Source organism: Muntiacus reevesi, chromosome 3 (genome assembly GCF_963930625.1).
Source record: "Muntiacus reevesi chromosome 3, mMunRee1.1, whole genome shotgun sequence".
NCBI lineage: Eukaryota > Metazoa > Chordata > Mammalia > Artiodactyla > Cervidae > Muntiacus > Muntiacus reevesi.
This window is the reverse complement of record NC_089251.1, coordinates 170,313,719-170,334,085: the sequence shown is the minus strand read 5'-3', so window position 1 is coordinate 170,334,085 and position 20,367 is coordinate 170,313,719. Positions and strand designations below refer to the sequence as shown.

The 20,367-nt window shown below is 38.5% G+C and overlaps 1 protein-coding gene across 3 annotated transcripts in view; it reads left to right on the top strand.

Moving 5' to 3' along the window:
- Nucleotides 1-20,367, top strand: part of ESR1 (estrogen receptor 1) — a 270,964-nt gene that overhangs the window by 200,793 nt on the left and 49,804 nt on the right. The window lies entirely within an intron of this gene.

The following is a 20,367-nucleotide window of genomic DNA, read 5'->3' as shown; positions in this document are numbered from 1 at the left end:
TTGAAAATGGAGATTTCAGTTTTCAAATGTGCTACCTTATTTCATGTGTTCTATTTGGGTTGACTCGGAATGTGAGTCCTATTGTTCTTACTCAGTCATTACTTAGAGTAATTGGATTTAGACATTTATTTAACAGCAGCTACCCCTGACAGAGTTCCTACTCAGCACCAACTGCTGTGCTGAAGGCTTTCCATACATGATCTCATTTAATCATCAGGGCACTCCTGGGAAGCCTTATCACTCGCATTTTACCAGAAAGGAAGCTCAGTTTCAGACACATTCTGCTGCTTGCGAAAGCATGGAATGAGCCCATGGTGGAGCTAGGATTGGAATTCAAGATCTGTCTGGCTCTGGCATAGCATGTTGCCTCCTGCGTTGTGCACATGTTCTTCACATTCCCTCCTCATCAGTGATGCCTTCTTTGATCTGGGGACCTTTTCTTTCCAGGTATACCTTGTCTTTATGGATGGCATAAACATGTGAATGGGAAAGAGCCATTTTCTAGGTTCTCGCCGACTTTGTATGCCTCTGCTCAGCAGTCCAAGGTCACCAGGTTGCTCGCAATGCATCTCTGTGCTTTCCTTCCATTCAGAGCCAGACTGCCTCCCATCCCCTGTCATGCTCTGGTTTCCTTCCTTATACCTGCCAGCCACCCCCACCCCCAGAGCAGACTTCTGACAACTTTTATTTAATTCTGGAGAATTGCATCAGTATTGGTTACCATTTCATCATTTTGTATTATTATAGCTTTTGAAAAACAGTGATGATTATGTTCAAGAAGCAACTCTCTCTTTCCATGGACTATAATCCCATATCACAGTTTTTTGGAAAGATTGTTGTCTGTTCCATAGAACTTCCCTCACGCAATGTCCTGTCTACCTTAAAGGAGGTCTCTACAGTGCTTCTCACTTCTTTTTTCTTCCTTTTCTTTCCTTTCCCTTCTCTTGTTTCTCTTGTCATGTTTCCCTTCCACTTTTCTTCTCCTTCTTCCTTTGCTTTCCTCTTAACTTATTTTTTCACCTGTCTCTTCCTTCTTTTTTTCCCCCTCCTCTTCCTCCTTCTTGTACTCTTAAAAGAAATTTCTTTTTCTCCTGTTACAGTTGTGTGGTTCTGTGACTGAGTTACAATAAATTTGCAAATGAAAATCACAGCCACATATAATGTTTCCCCACTACAGACGGAAGGTATCTTGAAGGTTGAGGATTTGGGGGACATTCATGACTGAATTGATCTGTCTTATGATTTCATGATGACTACCTAGCCCATGTTTATCTTCTTGGGTACACACTTGCTGAAAGCAGTCATCAGTTGTTGCATTTTAGATATGACTTCATCCCAATGAACTCACTTTGCCATGAGGTGATATTGCCTAGTTTTATCATGCATCTGCTTATCTCTCTTTTCTGCATATTCTCAGTGTGGTTAATTTTCTCCCCTGTCTCTCTTAGTGAGTGACTAAGAGTTCTCATCTCTCTCCACTCATACTTTCTAATATTCCAGATGTGCAGTTCCTACCACCTCTAGACCAGGATTTCTCAGCTTCTGCACTATTGACATTTTTGGTTGGATTGTTCTCTCTTATGGGGAACTATCCTGTGTGTTTTCGGATGTTTAGCAGCATCCCTGGACTTGACCTAATAGTTGCCCTCATAGCAGCATTCCTTTCCCCAGAGATAACAACCCCAAATGTCTCTTCCTGCGTGCTAAGTTGCTCAGTTGTGTCTGACTCTTTGGACCCCATGGACCATAGCCTACCAGGCTCCTGTGTCCATGAGATTTCCCAGGCAAGAATACTGGAGTGGATTTTTGTTTCCTTCTTCAGAAGATCTTCCTGACCCAGGGATTGAACGCTTGTCTCTTATGTCTCCTGCATTGGCAGGTGGGTTTTTTATCACTAGTGCCACCTGGGAAGCCCATCTAGACATTTCTAAATGTCCCCTGTGTGTGTGGCAGGAGGGGAGGCACAGAACTGTCCCTGGCTGAGAACCACTACTCTAGATTTTCCTATTTCTATATCCTTTAAACTCTTCAGACTCACAAGAACCCTCACTGAATCTTCCTCATCAAGTTTGTTCCTTTTCTTTATTGCTGTCTATTAGTGGCATCAACATCCACCTAGACACTGAAGTTGTCAAGTTCAAATTAACCATGGATTCCACTCCCCCAACCCCCACCAGATTATCCAGTTAATTGTCAAGTCCTTCCTTCTGTGTTTCTGAAATCTACACTCCCCTTTGTCTCCACGCCTCCGCTAGCACAGATCCAAATCAGCCCTCCCTGAAGTGTGGCCACCACTATGTCTCTTTCTCGGCCATCAGCCCCCTTTCCTTCAGTCTCTTCCCAGAGGGCTGCCAGACACTTCTCTGAAAGGCACAGCTGCGATCCTGATGCTTCCTGACTCAGCTTTCATTGGCTTTCTCTCTTCTTTAGTAAGTACTCTCTAGACCTTTTATCTTGATAATCATGAATCCCTGTTGCAAGTGTCGTAGACACGAACATCTGCAGAGCCGGGCCGATGATGTAACGGGGAAGGCCGGTCATTATGAGTCCAAAAAGGAGTTCTGGGGATTAAGTGAGCCTGGTGAACTCTTGTCCAGGCTGAAAACGCCTGGACCCTGACTTCAGCCTGAGAGCCACGAACTTAATTTCACTCTTCAAGGATTTTTTTCCACTGCTTCTGAAAGGCCCTGTACCTTTAGAATTGTCAGAATCCTGGGACCTTCTTTAAGGCTCTCTCTTTGTTTTTTGCAATGCCTAAGGGATTTTTCTTTTTTTTTTTTTTTTAATTTTTATTAGTTGGAGGCTAGTTATTTCACAACATTTCAGTGGGTTTTGTCATACATTGACATGAATCAGCCATGGATTTACATGTATTCCCCATCCCGATCCCCCCTCCCACCTCCCTCTCCACCCAATTCCTCTGGGTCTTCCCAGTGCACCAGGCCCGAGCACTTGTCTCATGCATCCCACCTGGGCTGGTGATCTGTTTCACTATAGATAATATACATGCTGTTCTTTCGAAACATCCCACCCTCACCTTCTCCCACAGAGTTCAAAAGTCTGTTCTCTTTAGTTGTTACTCTTCTGGAAAAACCTACCTTTAGAGTCTCTCCTCTTCAGCCAGAAATTAGCCTTTCCTTTGTCTAAGTTCTCACTAGGTTTGGTTTCTGCTCCTCTTCTTCTCCTTCTGCCTGTAAGTTATGATCATATGTCTTATCTTCCCTTCGAGCTCATAAACTTCTTGTGGGCAGGAACCAGATCTTGTTTGTCTTTTTTGCTGCCTCCAGTGAACAAAGTCTTCGTGATCCCCAATAAGTATTTGTTAATTTCACTGGCCAAGGCCCCTCGGGTGGCTCATGACAGAGTCAGAAGCCACATCTTGTGATGGTCATTTCGACCGTTCTTGTCATCATACTCACTCACCTCTTGTTCAGAGCTACTCAACAATTCCTGGCTTAGACCCTTCTAGACTTTGAAGAAATTAAGATACATATGTTTTGAGGGGATTTTTCAAATTGCTAAATGTACTTGGTTCATGCTTACACTTCTGCTTATATTCTGCAGACCTGTTAAATTCTGAATGAGGATAAACAAAGGATCTTACTTTTCTTCCATCACTAGACCCACTATTGAGTAAAATCCTCAAGATCTACATACATTTACATGTATGTTAGTGAATGGAAAAATATATAAGTAAATATTAATTATATGTGCATATGTGCTCAAGTGAGTTACAAGCTACAAGTGAGTTGCTCAGTTGTGACTGAGACTCTTTGAGACCCCATGGACTGTAGCCCACCAGGTCCTCTGTCCATGGAATTTTCCAGGCAAGAATACTGGAGCAGGTTGCCGTTTCCTACTCCAGGAGATCTTCCCGACTCAGGGACTGAATCTATGTCTCCTATGTTTTCTACATCGGCAGGTGGATTCTTTGCCACTGTGCCACCCCCTGGGAAGCCTCATGAGTTATATAAATAATTAATATTAAATATGTTAAAAATTATGGCCTATGGTATAAAATTTTCTATACTTTTCTATTTATCATCTACCTAAATATGAAAAAATTGTCAATATCATTAAATTACTCTCTTGGTATTAGAAGATAACTCCTTTTGATGATGTTGATATAGTCATAACAGTAAAAAATATTGTGACCAGTAACTCACTTGAAATTTTATACATTTGGAAGATGGCTTTTGAGTGAAAGATAAGAACACTGTTTATTTTTTTGACTTGCGGGCTCCCAACCCCTCTGATAACATTCAGCCTTCTGATTAGCCTCAGTCATCCTGATCTCCCTTTTGCCCTTTTCCCATCCTTTTGCACATTTTAAACACTTTTTGGTAACAAGCTGTAGAAATCCATGAGTTTCAAAACCAAGTGTTCGAGAGCTGGTAAGCGAAAGATGAGTGTTAGTTGCATCATTTTTGTTTTATCTCAAGCTTGGTGATACCACCTTTGCCAAGTCAATCTCCCTTGGGTCCTTACATCTTCACAGACACAGGGATGAGTGAAAGCCGGAAGTCCCAAGGAGTCCTGGCACCCTTGGATTACCAACGTTGCTAACTAGAGACAGGGATTTCTCTGCAGTAGATCATATTGATGTCCTGTTTTCTCAAACCTTCTTTGCAAATCCAGGCGTTTGTGCTTTCCAAGGCTATCAAGAGGATAGAATGTACCCCAGCCTTTCCTTGTAATTACTCAAATATTAGCACTAGTAAGTGGGGTTTAGTGATTATAGGAATATAAAAATCTGCTGGGTTGCCATCTCATGTCTGTGAGCAGAGGACGTATTTCCTATCTTACATCCATTTAAAAAGAGTTATTGCTTGATTTATGCCCTGATGACACGCCATGATATCTTGATTCTCGTAGTTTGTAACTTTCCTGGTAGTCATATGCTCGAAGGCTAATTTTATCCTTGCCATGGTTAACCTACCCACAATTTCCAATTCTTCCCCCATAGCCTGCAGGAGTGAGTTCCAAACACTTAATGCAGTCATCTCTTTCTGCGAAAACCAAGAAATAAAGCTTATTATACAGTACTAATAGAGAACCCAGTAATCTCTCTTAGTGTGTGTGTGTGTGTGTGTGTGTGTGTGTGTGTGTGTGTGTGTGTGTGTTTTACAAGAAGAGAGTTAAAGATAATAAGAACGCCTGTGAAAGTCATCAGGAAATGGAGAAAACTCATTTTCCATTCTAGCACCTAATCCTTTGGTGTGTTTTGGCACCAGAAAACACAAAATATGTCCTCTGTGTCAACTAAGAATGCGCCTCCTCATTGAGTCCTGTTTGAGCGCTCACCCTGGAAAAATAGAGACCAAAAACAGAAGCAAAAGCTTCAAGATATGTCATTCCTTGTGGGATCTCTCTGTTTTCGCAGGAGTAAAGTTTACTATCGCTGGAAGACAGATGTGATGTTAGAGGAAACAATGTGAATTGCCAGTTCAGTAAGACCATCCAGTTTCCAGAGTACTGTCTAATTCTGTTTTGCTGGCGCCATCCGTGCTAACAAATTCTGAGAAATATTTGTGGATTTCTCAGGGAGGCCAAAGCACTCTCTTTCGATTCCTATTCATTCTCAGGGTAAAAAAAAAAAGAAAAACAAAAAAATACCTATTCATCCACTTAAAAAGCAGAGTTTAATCCGACAAGCAGAATATTCTCTCTACCAAGTGTCTGGCCAAAAGGTTGTTGATCTGGCTCTTTCCATCACTCCTGCATCAAGAGGCTCTGCCTGTAGGAAATAATATTGGACAACAGAAAGTTCTTTGACTTGTAGGCATGGAATAGGAATAAGTTCTCTTCCTTAAGAGAAAAACAGGTTGCTGCCCTGGGAGAGGATATTTTGCTTCTTCTACTAAATAGCTGACTGTTTTCAGACCATAAATTAATTTTAAATAGAGAAACAAGTCATTTTCTAGAAGCAAGAACACGCTCAAGTTATTTATTGTCAGTATTTCAGAAAACAAAGCATGCAAATAAAAACATGCAAATGAAACAATGCTTCCAGCAATGCTTTTACTGGACCTTTTTTTTTATTGGCCTTTTAAAGTTTTTTCCTGTGTAAAATTTGATGTAAATTCTTTGCAGATTTTTTTTTTTTTAACTTGGAAGAGTAAAAAAAGAAAGTTCTGGAATAAGCTGATAACTTCAGAATGTAATTTGTTTAAAGGTTTCTTGGGTATAAAGAGGAGGACCTCCCTTTACACTCCCGTTTTAGATTTCTCTTCTCTGAACAATGTGTGTTCTGCTGAAGGGGGATGTGTAGTAGCAGAGGCAGCAAGTGGGTGGGGATGGCAGAGTGGTCGACTCACCAGCAAAGTGAGTCTTGGGTTAGGGTTTTGGTTACTGTAGTGGCTTTGCTGGATTCCCTCATAACTTTCCAGGTGTGCAATGGTTTGCATGCCTGTTTGGCCCACTCAGATCTCAAGGACTTCGTTCATAACAGTTTTTTTTTTTTTTTTTTTTTTTGCTCTACCTTGCAGAATTGGATGAAGAAAGAAAGGAAGTCAACATTTATGTAACTTCTTTAATCTGTACAGTAGTGTCTTGGGTTATCTTTTATACTGTGTTTTATTCATGATATGAGACTATAGGGAGCAAAGGGTTTTACCAGTTTATATTCTGGCTATGTATCCGTTGGTTCTTTCCAGTTATGAGTCCTTCATTACTCAACAGCAGATGCCACCAGGTTGACTTGTAAAAGTCTTTGGTGTAGCATTCTGACAAACCCTGGAAATATGAAACTGTAAACTGCAGAGAGAAAAATGGAGACCAAAAGAAGAGAGAAATTAGAAAGAAATCAAATTATCTATTGGACTAAATCTCAGTTGCATTATACAGTTTAAGTGGGTCAGTTATGTAATATGTGAATTATATCTCAATAAAAATATTAAACATACACACACATATTGGAGTTTTAGAAAAAATCAATTTGCCCAAAAAGACCTTCAATCATGAAAGCACATATAGGGGTTCTACTGGAGAAAGGTGAAAAACAAAATATTCAAATCATGATTGCTCCTTAAAAACAAAAGCAGTTGAACAGAACAGTGTTATAAGCCTGCTAAGCCACAAGTCTTTAACTCCTCAAGAGGAATAAACCTATAAATACTAAAGATCCATTTAATATAAAATCCCTCCAGAGGAAAAGGCATAATTCCAACCAAAGAGTTAATCTTATATAAGAGGCTTGCTTTGACTTTTCTTACGTGTTTACCTACCACATTGTTTTTGTATTTGCCATATGTTGTTAACAATTAAACATTGCTAATTGATCTAAAATGGAATCAGCATAATGTTTTTGACAGTTTAATTCTAAAATATCTTGATGTTATTTAAGTCACACATGCTCCGTAGAGGTAATCATGTAATCCCCCTCTCATATCCGTTTTAATCTCAGGTGCCTTTCCATAGTTGGCCTTGGAAAGAACCTCATTTGTTTGAATGAGTGCAGTTAAAATCCAGTGATAAAAGGAGATAACACAGCTTCAACTCTGTTAGTCAGGAGTCAGTTTAAGTCAACTCAGTAGATATTTGTTGAGTTTGACCATGTCTCTAGGGTTCTGTCCGATACTGGAGAGTATGGAAAAAATGTGTAAGAGGCAGATCCGGCCTCAGGGAATTCAGTGTCTAGTGGAGGAGTAATATTGGTGTACAAACGAATACAAGCAAATACAAGCAAAAGCAAGATATTGTAAGCAAACCTCCTCCACATCCCACATCATCCCTGTTTAGTTTATCCTCCTTCATCACTTTCTCTTTTCAACTGAGATATAAGTGACATGACATTGCATTGTACAGCATATGTATACAATATATGATTTGATATATGTATATATTATAAAATGTTCACCATAATAAGTGTAGTTAACATTCCATCACCACAAATAGTTACAATTTTTTTCCTATAATGAGAAATTTTAAGTTCTACTCTCTTACCAACTTTCAGCTATACAATAAAGTTTTATTAACTATAGTCACCATGCTGTACATTGCTGGGCTTTGTCACTCAGTCATGTCTGACTCTTTGTGACCCCATGGACTGTAGCCCACCAGGCTCTTCAGTCCATGAGATTCTCCAGGCAAGAATACTGGACTGGGTTGCCATGCCCTCCTCCAGGGAATCTTTCCAATCGAGGGATGGAACCCAAGTCTCTCATATTGCAGGTGGATTCTTTACCATCTGAACCACCAGGGAAGCTCAGGGATAGAATGCTATACATTACCATCCCCAGAACTTATTTATCTTATAACTAAAAGTTTGTACCTTTGGACTGTCTTCACTCAATTTTCCTACTCCCCGCTTCTGGCAAACACCAGTTTGTTCTCTGTATCATTAAGCTTGGTGGATTTTTTTTTTTTATAAGATTCCACTGTGATGTGTCTCTCCCTATCTGACTTATTTCATTTAGCATAATGCCCTCAAAGTCCATGCATGTTATCACAAATGGTGGAATTGGATTTCCTCCTTTTTTATGACTGAATAACATTCATTATATATATACACATACTTTTTCTTTATCTGTTCATCCGTGTTGGACACTTAGGTTACTTCCATATCTTGACTATTGTTAATTATGCTACAATGAACATGCAGAAATCTTTTCAAAGTAGTGTTTTCATTTTCTTTGGATAGATGCCCAGAAGAGGAATTTGTTGATCACACGGTAGTTCCACTTTTAAATTTTTGAGGAAACTCCACCCTGTGTTCCATAGTGGCTGCACCAATTTACATTCTCACTAACAGTACACAAAAGGGTTCTCTTTTCTCCACAACCTCACCAACACTTGTTATTTCTTCTCTTTTTGGTAATAGCCATGCTGACAAATATGAGATGGTATCTCCAGGTTTTGATTTGTATTTCCCTGATGGTTCATGATGTTTGAGCACCTTCTCATACACTTGTTGGCCATCAATATATCTTCTTTGTGAAAATGTCTATTTAGATCTTCTGCCTATTTTTTAATCAGTTTTTTTTTTTTTTTTTTTTTGCTATTGAGTTGTGTGAGTTGTTTACATATTTTGGATATAAACTCCATATCAGATACATGATATGCAGATATTTTCTGCTGTTTGGTAGGTTGCTTTTTCATTTTGTTGATGGTTTTCATTGCTATGTAAAAGCTTTTTAGTTTGGCCTAGTCTCTCTTTTTTAGTTTTGCTTTTGTTCCCTTTGCTCTGGTGTCAAATCCAAAAAAAAAAAAATTTGCCAAGGCCAATATCAAGGAGCTTACCACCTATGTTTGTACTTTCAGGTATTATGTTCAAGACTTTAATCCATCTTGAGTTAATTTTTGTGTATGGTATAAGATAGTGGTCCAGTTTAATTCTTTAGCATGTGGTTGTTTAGTTTCCTTAACACCATTGACTAAAGAGTGTCCTTTTCCTATTGTATATTTTTGGCTCCTTTGTCAAATTAATCGACCTCATATGTGTGGATTTATTTCTTCACTATCTATTCTGTTCCCTTGATCTATGTGTCTGTCTTTATGCCAATACTATACTGTCTTGGTTACTATAGGTTTATAGTATAGTTTTAAATCAGGAAACATGATGCCTCCAGCTTTGTTCTTTTCAAGATTGTTTTGGCTGCTTGGAGTTTTTTGTGGTTCAGTACAAATTTTTGGACTATTTTTTCTCTTTCTGTGAAAAATGCCATTGGAGCTTTTATAGGGATTTCATTGAATCTGTGGATTGCTTTAGGTATTATGGACATTTTAACAGTATTAATTCTTCCAATTCATGAGCATGGATATGTTTCCACTTATTTGTGTCTTCTTCAGTTTTATTCATCAATGCCATAATTTTCAGTCCTTCACTTTCTTAGCTAAATTTATCCATAGATAATTTATTGTTTTTGTTACAATTGAAAATGGGATTATTTTCTTAAAATCTCTTTCTAAATAGTTTAGGTCAACATAGAAGCTCAACTGATACATTGAGTTTGAAGGTTGCAACTTTACAGAATTCATTTATTCTAACAGTTTTTTGGTCTTTAGGATTTTCTAAATATAATATCAGGCTTCCCTGGTGGCTCATATGGTAAAGAATCTGCCTACAGTGTGGGAGACCTGGGTTTGATCCCTGGGTCAGGAAGATCCCCTGGAGAAGAGAATGGCTACCCACTCCAGTATTCTTGGAGATTATCATGTAATCTGAAAATAGTGTTAGTTTTATTTCTTCCTTCCTGATTTGGATACTTTTAATTCTTTTTCCTTGCCTGATTGCTCTGGCAAGGACTTCCAATACTACATTGTATAAAAGTGATGAAAGCATCCTTTTCTTATTTCTGATCTTAGAGAAAGAGCTTTCAAATTTTCACCATTGAGTATGATGTTTGCTGTGGGTTTATCATAGATGGCCTTTACTATGTTGAGATACTGCACCTACTTTGTTGAGAGTTTTAATCATAAATGAATATTGAATTTTATCAAGAGCTTTTCCTGCATTTATTGAGATGATCATGTAATTTGTGTCCTTCATTTTGTTAAAGTGGTGTATTATGCTGATTGATTTGCAAATGTTGAACCATTCTTGCATCCCTGGAATAAATCTCACTTGATTCCATTGCGAATATTTTGTTGAGGACTTTTGCATTTCTGTTCATCAAAGATACTAGCCTGTAATTTTCTTTTCTTGAGTGTCTTTGGTTTGGGTACCAGAGTGAAACTGGCCTTATAAAGTGAATTTGGAATTATTCCCTCCTTATATTTTTTGAAAGAGTTTGTGAGAATTTGGTATTAATCTATCTTTAAATGCTTGGTAGAATTCACCAGTGAAGCCATCTCGTCCCATCCCTCTATTGGGATGTTTTTGATTACTGATTTATTCTCCTTAGTAGTAGTTAATTTGCTCAGATTTACTATTTCTTCATGATTCAATTTTGGTACGTTGTATACTTCTAGGAGTTTATCCATTTCTTCCAGATTGTCCAATTTGTTGGCATGTAATTGTCCACAGTAATTTCTTATGATTCTTTGTTTATCTGTTGTATCAATTGTACCTCTGTCACTTTCTAGCAGCTATGAATTCTAAGGGGAAAGTCAAACTCTGATTTACACTTACATTTATAAACTGATTCATTTTCGACATTTCCATGCCATCATAAGTTTACTCATTTCACATTTGTCTTGCCTAATAATGCATGCTAATATAGATAGCTCTAAAATATCATCCCATATGTTGGTCCTTTGGGACCGGCAGGAGGGCAACATGTGATTTTAGCAGAGATTTGTCCAGTCTCTGTGCTTGGCAACCACAATTTACACATTTTTGAAATATTACATATGACAAGGTATTAATACCGCTTAGATATTTTTCTATGATTACAGCTTTTAATTTTATGACTGGCTAAGGATTTAGAATTTCACTTCAAAGCAAATGAAGTTAGTATGCCTATTTCCATTTCTTAAAGTTGTAATTGTTTTTATCATTAGTGTCATGGTTATATGTCCTTATGATCTATAATTGAGTTCCAGTCTCTTCTTTGGTATTATTGACTTCTCCCTATGGGCTCCTAATCCAAAGATTAAGGGTCATATTTCTCTTGTGATTCTTTAGGAGACACTTCTAAGTCATTTTATGTTTGTATTCATTATTTTACCTGTGTTTTTATTTTATCAAACACAAGAGAGGTGAAAAGGTCACTGTCAGTATTTTCTTTGGTCTTTTGCCACGGCAGAGAATCAGTTGTTTAACCTGCTATATATTGTGGGCTTCCCTGGTGGTTCAGATGGTAAAAAATCTGCCTGCAATGCAGGAGTCCTTAGTTCGACCCCTGGATCGGGAAGTTCCCCTGAAGGGAATGCCTACACCCACTCCAGTCTTCTTTCTTGGAGAATCCCATGATCAAAGAAGCCTGATGGGCTACAGTCCATGGGGTCACAAAGAGTCAGACGTGACTGGCGACAAACGCAGCAGCAAAATTGACCACTCTCCACTGGCACAGATTCTAAGATCCATCATGACTTCATCATTGCAAAATATGATGCCTTAGACATGTTACAATAATAAGGAAAGATTACCCATGTCCCTGATAAGAAAGGGGTTTCTTCTGTATCTCCAGGTTTGATAGGACAAACTTAATCCTGTGTGAAGCCTAAAGGCTTCAAAGGCTAAAGTCCCTCTTAGCCTTTAAAGAGAGCAGAGCCTGAGGGAGAGCTTAATTTAGTGTGGGTATGGCTGGAAGTTCGGGGGATGAAGAAAGTTTCAAAATATGTGGTCCTAGGAATTGAAAGGATGGCTATGCTGTTGATAGGAGACAGAAAAAGAATAGATGTTGTAGAAATCTGATGAATTTTTCCTTACATATGTTGGACTTAAGGTACAGGGAGGGTATACTGAAGGCTGTGTCCTTCAGAAAGTTGGAGCTCAGAAGAGAGATGGAGATTAAAAGCTGGAGATAAAAGATTTGAATCATCTCCTTAATTGAAAGTGTGGAATGCATGAGACAAGTAGGCAAAATATTGGAGAAAGTAGTATCCAAAAGGTTGAGGAAAGACTTCTTAAAATGCTCAGCTTTAAGAGTTATAAGCGGGAAAAAAAAAAAACCAGAAAAGAGTTATAAGTGGAAAAGAATCCTAGCCTGGGGTTTGAAGCAGAGTTGTTTTAGAGTTAGGAGCCCAAAGTCTCTGATTCCAAGGGAAGGATGGCTTTCCAAAAAGGTTTTTAAATTTATTGCATTGAATTGGACAAAGTAGTTTCTGATGATTTAGAAAATTTTTTTCTCTAGGTTGATGGTTACTTCCACCTTATAATTTATTTTGTATGTTTATCTTTTTTTAGAACTTAAGTCAGCTAGTGGTTTCCCCATTTTGTCAATTCTTTTCCCCTTATTTTTTTTTTATTAGTTCTACTGGTTTTCTACTTTCTAATTCACTTATATTTTTAGATTTATTGAGACCTTCCTTTTGCTTCCAGTCAGTTAACCTTGTAATTCTTTCTCTAGCTTTTTGAGTTGATATTTAACTCATTTATTTTCATTTCATAATATAGGTAATTAATGCAAAGAATTTTCTCAGAGTTCTAGTTTTGCTTTAATTGTGTGTAGATTCTGATATACTTGCTCACATTTTTCTTAAGTAACTTTTAAAGAATTGCTTATTAGTTTTTTTGTGTGAAATGCTGTTGTCAAGAAGTTGGGTGGCAATCTGACTTACTTTCCTTTGTTAGCGATTTGGACTTTTATCTGAATGCTTAGATAAAGTTTGTTTTTTCATAGTCTTAAATTTCAGTAGTATTTACTAAGATATATTTATTAAGTTTTATTAGGATATGGCCTCTTAATGGTCTCTGTGTTGACCATTTTAAGTTACTTATCCCAGGTACATGGTGTGTCTTTTTGAATACATTGATTGAAATCTTCTGTTACTTCTCAACTCTTGATTTATAGCTTTGAATAACTTTCGCTATATTGCTTTGGTTTGCTTCTTCAGGGGCTCATTTATGCATACAAGGGGGATCCTTTACTGTACTCTATAATTAAGACTTTATTCTAAATCTTTTTATTCTTTTTTTTTACTCTTTATCTTTCCATCCTTTATTCCCCTCACTGTGCTGTCCATGGTGTCTATTTGCTGTTATACCCTCTTTAATTTAGTCTATCTTTCTGAATGTTTTTCTTTTATTTTAAAATTTATTTCCAAAATGTCTCAGTTCTTCTTTATTTTTTTTTTCTGTTGCCTGATCCTATCATTTCTGCATTTTCTGTTTCTGAAATATGCAACTCTTCCAAAGCTTTGATTATTGTCTCCAGTATTTTTAACTTATCCTTAAAGATTAGGCTATCAATGAATCGTAGATCTCAATCACACCAAGTTTTTACTAACAACTAGCAAAGATACATGTTAAAAATGGGCATTAAACAAACATATCATCATCCTTCATTAGAAGGACTCTGAACCATCAGATGGAGCTTTCAAAAGACCCTTTTTCTTTTCTGAAATGTGTTTTAAATTTTGGAGCAATAGATGATTGCTATATGTGTGGTAGAAGTTCACTCAGGAGAAGTCATTTAGACTTCAAGTTACTCAGTTTTTATATTTTGTTAGGCAGATAGAAAGCCTATGAGATTAACTTGCATTCTCTAGCAGCTGCCTCCCATAAAATTGAAAATTCCAGGTTTTTTGTTTAGCCGGGAGAAATTTAGACAGACTTGATTTATCTGGTTTAAAACATTCCTAGATAAGAATTTCCCTTGCTATCTTCCTGATATTCAATGCCATCAGAATGTTTACAAGACGGTTTAGTTCAGTTCAGTCACTCAGTCATGTCCAACTCTTTGTTACCCCATGGACTGCAGCACGCCAGGCTTCCCTGTCCATCACCAACTCCTGGAGCTTGCTCAAACTCATGTCCATCGAGTCAGTGATGCCATCCAACAATCTCATCCTCTGTCATCCCCTTCTCCTCCTGCCTTCAATCTTTCCCAGCATCAGTGTCTTTTCTAATGAATCAGTTCTTCACATCAGGGGCCAAAGGATTGCAGCTTCAGCTTCAGCATCAGTCCTTCCAGTGAATATTCAGGACTGATTTCCTTTAGGATTGACTGATTTGACCTCCTTGGAGTCCGAGGTACTCTCAAAAGTCTTCTCCAACACCACAGTTTAGTTAATCAATATGAAAAAACCAAGTCTATTTCCATATACCAGCAATAAATATAGAATATAATTATATATATAAAAGTATGTAAACATTTCATATAATTATATTTACTTTTTACAGTAATAATAGGATGTTTAATGTATTTTGGAATAAATTTCATTGAGAGATTTCAGGAGTTTTGTAGACATAATTAGAAAATTCTTTTGAAATATACTGAAAACATAAAGCATTAAAACAAAAAATATACCATGTTTATGGCTAGGAAGATCCATTATTGAAAATATGCCAGTTGTCCACAAATTATTATTATTATTATTCACTGATTTATTAATTCAGTGAATTTATAATTAAAATCTCAGGTTAATTCTAAAATTTATATGGTAGAGGTCAAAGACTGAATATAGCCAAATGTTTCTGAAGACTGAATTAAGGTGGGGAAGATTGGGTTAAAATTATAATAATTGAATCACAAAGTCATAAAGCTGTTATAATTAAGCCAATGTGGTACTGGCATGAAAATAAGCACACTGACAAATGAAATAGAAAAGGGTGTTCAAAAACTGACATTTATGAAAAATTGACATCAGATAGAGCATTGAGATTGGAAGGGAAAGCAAGAAAGCATTGATTGTTCTGAGACAACTGGTCATTTACAAAGGAAAAAAAAGAAAGAAATCTGATTTGATTTCATAGCATATGAAAAAAATAATTCCAAATGAATGAAGGATTTAATTGAGAGATAAAATTTGAAGTTTTCTAGGAAAATATCTATCTCAGATTTGAGAATGAATTTGAGAATTCAAGGAGGACAGGACTTTTTGTGCTCTGTCTAAGCAGGGCACAAAAAGTACTAATGCTGGAAGAAATATTGCTAAAGTTGATCTCTCTAAAATGAGCAACTTTATAAAGAAAATAAAAATAAGGTGGGTTGCTGGAGAAATGGGTATTTATTTTTTCATTAAGTTTTACAAAACATATATGATCAAAATTCTGTCGTCTGAGTCAAATATTAGGCTGAAAATGAAGTCAGGAAACAGAGAACAACCTAAACATCCCAGAATGAGCACCCCTTTACATCCATCATCAGCTCATTCAGGAACCTGGGCCACTCTTAAGTTTTCTGAAATGTGAAATGGAAATACTTGTGAAGGGCCCTCACAGATGCATTTAGAAATGTATGTTCAGAAAATGGAATTGAAATGTTTTAGTAAGAGTCATGGGCTCAATCCTTGAAATAGATGATGGTTGAATTTCCTATAGTATATAATTACAACACAAAAAGACTCAAAAGCAGTTTCAATAAAGGGTGGGTGGAAGAGAGGCAGCCTGCTTCTAGGGCTTCATTAGCTTCTGAGGACTGGAGCTCTCCAGGCTATGGGAGGAACCCTGTTTACCTTGGTTCAGAATCAATTTTAACCATCACTGAGGCCCCGGGGGTCAGAGTGCAGCACGAAGTCCTTGGAAAGAAAAGATAAAAATGTTTCTCGAACAGCCCCGAGATAGGCTGCAGTTTTGTTGACCAGTTGTTACCAGAACAATGTGTTATAGTGCCAGTCAATGATGAAATGATACTTAGACCCCTACTTTAGTTTCTTCAAGAAGTTTCTGGTAAATTAGAGCGATGCCATTGGCCTAGTTTAGGCTATTCTGTCAGATGAAAGATACAATTTCTACATGTTCTGCAGCCCTGGGAATATTTAATAAGGGGAGAGAGGCAGCAAAAAGGAAAGGAGTATCATAAAAACAAATGAACAGCAGAATAAGAAACAAAACCTTGCCCTTTATGGTAAGGATGCTGAGAGAGACGCAGTTACCCATAAAGGACATGTAGGTAATTTCTCATTTCTCTCCTGAAAATGCCAGCACACGCTGCTCTGGTTGGAGTAGAATTGGTTCGTCTGGCCTTTGAGGTCACATTGATGATGTCGTGTCTTGCTGTTAATGAAACTCTGTGAATTATTCTTAATTTTTACTTCAGTTTCTAATAAGCATTCATGAGCTATAACCTTTCCCTCTCCTAGATTGCATTGCTTCAAAAAAAAAATCCTTAAAATCAACCCTTCTAGAAAATAAGGTTATGTTTTAAATAATAATTATAATTCTACAATGTGTCACACTGGTGGTTTCTAATGTGCTAACCTCCACATTCTCTCATTATCCCTGAAATGGCTCTTTGAGGATATTAAGATAGACATTATAATGTTCACCTTTCCTCTGGGAAAATGAGGTTTATGGCTGTTCGTGTATCTCCTTACAGTTGTAAGGCTCTCTAGTGGCAGGAATCAAAACTCCTTACTCCAGCTTCAGTGTTTTTTGGTTGTTGTTCAGTTGCTCAGTCGTGTCTGGCTCTTTGCGACCCCACGAACTGCAGCACGCCAGGCTTCCCTGTCCTGCACCGTCTCCCGGAGTTTGCTCAAACTCATGTCCATTGAGTTGATGATACCATTCAACCATCTCATCTTCTGTCACCCGCTTCTCCTCTTGCCCTCAGTCTTTCTCAGCGTCAGGATCTTTTCCAGGGAGTCAACTCTTCCTATCAGGTGGCCAAAGTTTTGGAGCTTCAGCTTCAGCATTAAGCCTTCCAATGTATGTTCAGGGTTGATTTCCTTTAGGATTGACTGGTTTGATCTCCTTGCTGCCCAAGGGATTCTCAAGAATCTTCTGTAGCACCATATGATGCCAGAATGTTTTTTCACTCCAGCATTAATGATCTAGATGAATAAGGTCAACATTCACCTGGGAATTAGAAATATAGAGAAAAATAAGATACAACCCTGTCCTCTGATAGCTTATAATCTATTAGAGGTGCGGGCTGTAGTAAGACAGTTACATGAATATATAAGGCTTAACAGTGTCAGTAACAAGTAGCTAAATGCCAAATGGGGCTTTCCTGGTGGCTCAGATGGTAAAGAATCTGCCTGCAATGCAAGTAGCCCAGGGAGTCCCTTCTGGTATGTAAATTGGCCTGTAGGTGGAAAGTGTGAGAAACCTCCCCCAAGCCTGAGTTGGGAGAATCCCCTGGACCCCTTGAAGAAGGGAACAGCTACCCTCTCATAGAGGTGGTAAGTGCTGCCTATGGGTATGTACTTAGTTCAGAACTCATCTTGGGAGAACTGCCAATGGGGAGTGATAGATGGAGAAGCAGGAGAGGTAGTTGCTATAAGAAGATGCCTGGTTCACTCCCCAGGGACAGGAAGAAGATGGAAGTGCAGTGGAACCTTCGGTCCATGAATTTGGTGCCAAGCTCCCAAGTCTTAGTCCCAAAACTGGCATGATGTCCTCGACACTGAACGAACCTTTGGAACCTGTTGAAGAGAGAGTTGTAGGAATTTGTAAAGTTTCAGAGCAACAGAAGCTTCTCCAGGCTCATGTTTAGATACTTCGAGGGGAGTCGCAGAAAGGGAAGGCCCTCTGGGAAGGGTTGGATGTGGGCAGGGGTGCGGTAGAGATAAGGACACATGAAAGTGAGCCTAACTGGAGAAGGGGATGGTTGCGGGGTGGGCGTGGGGCTATTCAGTGTGGTGTTTGAAAGCCCAGGCTCTGGAGCTAGGTTGCAGGTTGACCACCCACCAACTGTGACTTTGGGTAGTCACTTAACTTCTCTGTGCTTCAGTTTCTTTCCATGGAGTTTTTTTTTTTTTTTTTTTTTTTTTTTTAGATTTATTTATTTACTTGTTTATTTATTTTTGGCTGCACTGGGTCTTAGTTGCTGCACTTGGGCTTTCTCTAGTTGTGAGTGGGGACAACTCTAGTTGCCATGCACAGGCTCCTTATTGCCATGGCTTCTCTTGTTGCAGAGCACAGGCTCTAGGCACGTGGCCTTGGTAGCTGTGGCTCATGAGCTTAGTTGCTCTGCAGCATGTAGTATCTTCCTGGAATGGGGATTGAACTGGTACCCCCTGCATTACAAGGTAGATCTTAACCGGTAGACCAGTTAGGGAAGCCCTCCATGGAGTTTTGTTAGGATTCAAGGGGTGAATGCCAAGTCTGTAGACCATGTTTATCATCACATAGTGAGAATGGAATAGACATTGGCTTTCACTGCTATTCTGTTATTGTTAAGACTCATAGTGGAGGCAAGTTACATCATGGTCCAACCTAGGAGACTTCATTGGTGCCAAGAGTAGCTGTATTTGAAGACATTTCATCACCAAAAGTGGCACTTAGTATTATAATTAAAGGGCTGAGTGAACCCTTTTATTTTCTCGTAGAGGTTAGTAAGTATACAAACTGTTGATTCTGTGAAGTATGATTTTGGAGACTTATCTTGTTTGCACTTAGAACTGAAATAACATTTAAGACCTAGGGCACTGCTTTTTAAATTCCTTCTGTGGGTCTTTCCAAGGAAGTAACTAAGAAGTTGCCTTGGAGGAAGGAAGAAGATGTGGTCTCCTGGGCACCCTTAGAGTTCTTCCAAAGCAGATGCACTTTATACTGTTCTATAATTGAAGTGCCACGTCGTATTTCGTTTAATAAGGATACCATTGCTAAAAGCAGTTTAAACACTATTGATTCACCCCAGCTTCCTTGTTTAAAGTGAAGTCGCTCAGTTGTGTCCGACTCTTTGTGACCCCAAGGACTGTAGCCTGCCAGGGTCCTCTGTCCATGGGATTTCCCAGGCCAGAATACTGGAGTGGGTTGCCATTTGCCTAAGGTTATACAGCCAGCTACTGCCAGAGAGCCAAAAACACAAGGCCACTCCTTCTGGTGCTTGTCACGAGTTAATAATGCTACCTAGTGCGTAATCAAAAGAAAGCTTCAAAAGCAAACCAGCACCATGTGTAAGAGCTGCACAGAACAAGTCCAGTCAAGAGCACTTTAGTATTAGGGCTTCCCTGGTAGTCCAGTGGTTATGACTCTGTACTTCCAGTACAGGGGGCATGGGTTCAATCACTGGTGGAGGAACTAAGATTCTATACGCCACATGGCATCGCCAAATTTTTTTTTCAAAAACTAGTATTTATCTCCATGCATACATATCCCAGCACACTGGAAACAGCTCTCAGTGTCAATTTGCTGTTGTTCCGTTGCTCAGCTGTATCCGATTCTTTGTGACCCAAGAACTGTAGCCTGCCAGGCTCCTCTGTCCATGGGATTTCCCAGACAAGAGTGCAGGATTGAGTTGCCATTTCCTTCTCCATGGGATCTTCCCAAGCCAGGGATCAAACCTGCATCTCCTGCCTTAGCAGGCAGATTCTTTACTGCTGAACCACAAGAGTTCAGTGTCCATTACCCTTCTTCAAATTAATGTTTTCTATCCATATTTTTACTTGGCTAAACCTTAGATTGAAATAAATGAAATGAAATTAGAAAGTAGAAATTATGTGGTGAAGTCAGGACAAAGATCATTCATAATAAAAGAAAAGATAAAATTTAAAAAATGAAGTAAACCAAAGAACTCCATGTGAGTTGTCAACATTAAAGAAAGATGAATTCTGTCAAACAGGATTGGTTCCAATGTGAGCTAAGAAGTACCGCCGCCACCTTCTGTAGACTGTTCATGGGCTGAGTTTGTCAACTGGCTACCAGGGAAAACCATTCTTCTCCTAACAATTGTAGGTCCAATTTTAGCGTGAAAAAGACTGGAGCTTCTAAGAGGAAGGCAGTGTTCTGGGCACCTCTGATTCTCCTTTTTCAATTCCAGTTTCTTGGATTATTTGGCACAGTGCTTTATCTGCATAGATCTGCTTTATTGGGTTGCAAAGCCAGAATACTTTTTCCTAGCCTTAAAAGCAACCATTAAAATGACTACCTTAATT